Raw genomic sequence first — 6,000 nt, forward strand, 5'->3', positions numbered from 1 at the left:
TGTGATTCATGGCACCTGTATCTCCAAGCCAGAGAGGCGAAACATAATCAGGAGAATTCTCTATTAGTATTGGTGAATCAGAGACATGAATACCAGCGAACTGAGTAGATATATTATATGTGTTGTTTGAATCAAGATGAATATAACGATAAGTGCAATTAGACGCAGAATGACCCTCTTGTTTGCATATTTGGCAGCGACCACGATAACATGATCTGCCAAATGAGAACGATTTGCCAGTAGTGAACCGATGTTTACTATGATGCAAATCTTTACTGAAAGACTAATTAGAGAAATCAGCAAGAGGTGGAGAGGGATGAGTAGATACTGGACCAAGTATTCTTGCAGACGGGGGCTACCAAAATTCTAAGAAACAGGTACGTGTTTTGGTCGACTTGGGCGACGAAAATTGCCATGATTAGAATTGCGGAAGGATTGATAATGTTGTTGGGCAACCAAAGCATGATGTGAGAGTGGAGCTAACGGTGGAGATGCTCGTCCACGAATACGCTCAAGTTCTTGTTCATGAACAAGAAATCGTGCACGAAGCTCTATGAAGGAGATTAGAGTATGTCGATCGATGATGCCTTAAGCAAATGGCTAATATTCTAGTGTATGAGGAAGACCACACAGGGTTCTTTTAACTAATTCATTGTTTGGAACAGGTTAGTTAATGGCAACAAGTTGATCTGCTATACCTTTAATTTTGGCAAGATAGGCTTCAATGGACAAATCATTTTTGTAGGTGTCAAGAAGAGTGTCATGCAAGATATCAGCACGAGATAAAGTCTGCTGATGAAAGAGTGTTTCAAATGTGTCTCAAACATCCTTGGCGACATTTTCACCTAGGACCTCTGTGCAAGCAGTTGAAGAAAGCGTATTCTTAATACCTCCTACAACGAGTTGATCTATTTTGAACTAGCAAGCATATTCTGGATTTAGAGAAACAGTGCCATCAATAGAGATGGTTTTTAAAGGAGGTGGATCAGTGCCATCAATATGACTATAGAGGTCATTGCAGATAAGAAGATGAGTGATTTGATCACGCCAAAGCAAATAATTATCAGCATTAAGGTGAGTAGAAAAGTTATTTGTTAAGGCAGCAAGAGAGATGGAAAGACTGGAGGAGATGACAAAGACAGAGGAAGGAGATGTAGGAGTGGTCATTGTATGAGAAGAGAATTAATTTGAGAATATGCAGTCTTGCTTTGATACCATGAAAGAATAAGAAAAGGTTTGCAGAAGAATGGCTCAACCCTTTAAGGTTGGATCCTGTGTGTTTATAGTTATTATACAAAGCCACGAAATCTACAATTAGTTATATAATAGCATATCACTTGCCTAAGTTATAGCCTAGATGTTAGCTAAGGGATACATTCAGATGCCTAATTTATAGCTATACAATCTGTTACAATTTGTCAATATCTTATATCCTATCAAGCTCTATGGTAACAACACTTAAATTATTAGAATCTATGTACAGCCTTTGAAAGAGACCACACTTTTTAGTAGTGAAAACTAAAGTTAAGAACAATAAAACTAATAAGAATCTAAGCTATCTTGGGTGAATTTAAGGTTCAGAAAATCAATGATATATATATTATATATATATATATATATATATGCGAAAATCAAGATTCTTTTCGCATATCTTGATGTTATCTGAATTGTTTGCAATGTTAAAACATTTTGCGTGAATGTCTAACACGCAACAAAGTATACAAGTTAACTCAACAAAGATCCATATTGGATAAAATCTTCATTTATTTCCTTGGCTAAATCATACGTGATGAAGGAAAGAAAAAAGAATAAACTCAGGGTAAGAAGGACATCATAAAAACAAACTATTTGAGATTACATAAGCTTAAGATCTTGAGGGAGAGATGGTTCGAACTAGAGGAGTTTGATATGCTTATATTATTGCCAACTGGCATGATCACTTTGTTCTGTAGCCAAGTCCATATAACATATTGGTTTTATACATGTAGAATCAATATTGTTCTGAGAATAATTGAAATAGGAAGGTTAGTTTAATAAAATAACTAATTTAATTACTTAAATAATTGTGAATAAATTGCTTAATTTCAATGATAGTGATTGATTAGTACTTAAAAGTGCATGTTTATCAAGGGTTTATATCATCATTTTGCACTTAAAATATCAATAACTCCTTAACTAAAGCATGTTTTATAATAACAAGTCTAATATTATAAAATGCCTTAATATATGGTAAAATGTTCATCTTAAATGCAGGCCGATCACATAAATCAAAGGATTGATTGATGAATTAAAGTATGGAAATTGAAAGGACAAAGAGAGGGCCAAACTTAGAAAAGAGATGTTGGTGCAGTCCAAACCAGAACATTGTTCGGTAATTAGGTCATATCTCGAGTTCTAGATGTCAAAATGACCTCAAATTTTTACACAGATTCAGTAAGACATAGGCCTACAACTTTCATGTTTTCATCAAGATCTAAGAAGGCCGTTTGCAAGTCTAAATTATAGCAACAACGTTCAGTGTTGCTGAAAAGCTGAGAAGTCCGAATCCGTCCTGTAGCCCAAACACTGTTCAGTGTTTGGCCCATATCTGGAGTTCTAGAAGTCCAAATGACCTCCATTTTTTTTTCCTGAAAAGCTAAGTCAATTTTATACAACTTTCATGTTTTCCAAAGGACCTAGCTCGAATGGTAGCATTTTTTTTTTATTCAGACAATAAGATAAGGATTTTCACCAAGTCAAAAGTTGGCCACCCACTCAACAATTAGTCATAAAATCAATAATTCCGAATTTTAGCCTATAAAAGGAGGCATTTTCCATGTATTTGGAAGCTTGGTTGTTCAGATCAAGTTCATGCTCTTTTTTTGTAATTCTTAAGTTTTGCTTTCATTAATTTCTTGTTTATGCTTTTCATTTCCTTTCCTTTTCTTAGTTAACTTGTATCTTATTTATGTTCTTGTTTTGTTTATTTATGTATCTCTTCTTCATTATGTTTAGCTAAGTTTATTATGTCAAGGTGAAAAGGTTACACTAATGGTGTAAGAACAAGTATGGTGTAAACTCAACATGGACCTTAATGTTTAATATTAACATGTCTTATCTTTTTATCTTACTAATTCTTAATACCTTGCATGTTAAATGGTTAATCTAGATTTGTGTTGTACAATACTTGATACAACAAATGCTTGGCACTCTCATAGCCCAACCGTATGGTATTATCTACACCTGGGCTATGAAAGGAACTTGATTTGTTGTTAACATCAGTTAACATCATGAATTCCTGACAATATTTAAAAGTTTGGTGTTATGTAAATAAGATAATTAATATGATCATGTTAATAATTTATAATGAGCTATTAATGACAAATCATCCGATTGGAACCTCCTTCGTGTGTGGTTTCCAAATTGAGTAATAAGAGTTTATATTATACTTGTTTGAAATACCATTAGTAAATCCTCTAACCTTGACATTTGTTTTTATCATTGTTTAATCCTTACATTAATCTTCCATATCAAAGTTCTTATTAATTTATTCATCTTCTTCTTTTGTTATTATTATTATCATTACTACTACTACTACTACTACTACTACTACTATTATTATTATTATTATTATTTACTTTGTGTTTATATTATATAATATATCTCTTTGATCTTTTCATAAAATTCAGTATATAAGCTGGAAACCTGTGACCCGATCTTTTAGATCATTCTCAGGTATAACAATGCCACGTACTGAGTATTATTATTATTATTATTATTATTATTATTATTATTATTATTATTATTATTTGATTGTTGTTGTTGTTGTTGTTGTTGTTGTCTTGTTATTTATAATTTATACAATTAACCTCTCTGTTGTTCGACCCCGGTCTTGCCGGGTTAATTATTACTTCGACACTCCTGCACTTGGGAGAAGACATCAATCTTTTAGTCGTGTCAGTGATCATGTGACACCTCGTCATCATATTGTTATGGAGTTGCACAAGCATGTTTGTATGTTTGTTATTAAATCTAGTTTTTATAAGATTAGTCAGTTGCTTGACATACATCTCGACTACATATTGATTATAGCTTAGATTGAGGTGTGATACCTATATGTTTTATCTATGTGTTGATAAGATAACACCCACACTACAGGACATTGCCATGTTAACTAGCCTCTTAATAGACAGTGCCCTAGTGACAAGACTTGAAGGGTTAGTTGTCATAGACAATATAAATAGTCATCTATTAGGATGCATGCCTATGGTCTGTTCTTATAGAGACGACAACATCAAACTAACATAGTTGGAAACTAATTTTAAAACCTCCTAATGGATGCAAGAAAGGACTAGTTGATTATGTATGCTTAGCATGCATAATGCATATGTAGTTTGGGAGGCGGGTCTGTCCATGAGTGTTCCAGACCCTATCTTTAAGCTAAGATGATTTTTGTGTCGGCCATTACACCGGCGCTAGAGACCCATCCTCAAGTTAAATGAGTTAGGATGTTGTAGGCCCATCCACGAGTATCTCGAGTTCATCCACTAGCGTTCTAGGCCCATCTACGAATTGTGGTGATTTTTATATATATAGTTAGAATGTATGGTTTAATGTTTTAAAGAATTATGAATTTAGTTAAAATTTTTTTTACAAAAAATATGTTAATTCTCATTGTATTTAATTAATGAATTGTGAATTCTTAAATTTGATGAATTATGAATGTATTGATTTTTTTTTAATTATATTTATGAATTATGATGCAAATGTTAGTTTGATTTTTTATGGTAAGGAGTTGAGAATTTAGAAAAAAAACTGTTCTGACCAGTTTTGTCGGTGAGTCACAAGCCTTCCATGTGACTCCCAAGTCACAAATAAAGCTTGCAACCTGCTAATTTTATTTTATTTTGTAATGTATCAAATTGTTTATTTTTTAAAATATAATATTTTATCTATTTTAACTGTGCTAATGTAAAAAAAAAAAAAAAAACAACAACAACAAACTCTTTCGTAGCAAAGCATCTTCAAAACATTCTGGAAGTCCAGCAAAAAACGCCAATTTCATTAAAAGAAGGGGAAACCAGGTTGTAGGTTATCGTTCTCAATCCTTGCATAGTATTAGCCTTAAGCAAAGCTTCTTACAATTTTTGAAGCATGAGAGATCATATTTTTTTAAAATTTTAATGTTTTGTTTCAAAGTAAAGTAATTAAAATCATTAAATAAATATTTCATATGAATTTTAATATAATTAATCGTTTAATTTTTAGAAGTACAAAGTGATTCTACTTAAAAATATATTAATTTTTATTTTTTAAAAGCATGAAAATCGATGTATTTCGAGATATAAAATTGTACATTTCATTTAAAATATAAAAATAATTTTAAAAATTATTAATAAAAAAATATTTATTGTAAATATATGGATATATGTTCAATAAAATAATATATAATATATTAATTTTTGTTTCTTTTTATTCATATTATTTAAAATTTTTAGTGAATAAATAAAAGTATTTACTATGCAATATTCTTAGTTGCTTTTTAAAGATTAACATAAAAAAAAAATTGTAATAAATAGAAAAAATTTGATAAAATCTTTTATTTTTAAAGATTAACGTTAAGATTTTTATTAAGATTTTCAAGATTGATAAAAAAATTTAAATATTTTTATATATATATTCAGAGATTAATATAAAAAATTTATATTTTTAAGGATTAGCCTGAAAATTTACTCTGAATTTTAAAATCGACAAATGCTATTCCCCTACAAATCTAGATAAACCGATGGATATATCAAGGCATATGCCAAATGATGAGAGAATAAGTACTTTATGGCTAAATTAATTAACAATGAACGTGATTAGTGTTTGACACGTAAGTGCCATGTCACATTTTGTTTAAATAATCAGCAGGTCACTTGCATTTATGCAATAATGTCTCTATCGTTTTTAACATATTGCATATATATGTGGGTGCAAGTTGGCTTTGTTTGACCTTAAATAAATATTACGCCTAATTAA

The sequence above is a fragment of the Populus alba genome, chromosome 1 (assembly GCF_005239225.2).
Source record: "Populus alba chromosome 1, ASM523922v2, whole genome shotgun sequence".
NCBI lineage: Eukaryota > Viridiplantae > Streptophyta > Magnoliopsida > Malpighiales > Salicaceae > Populus > Populus alba.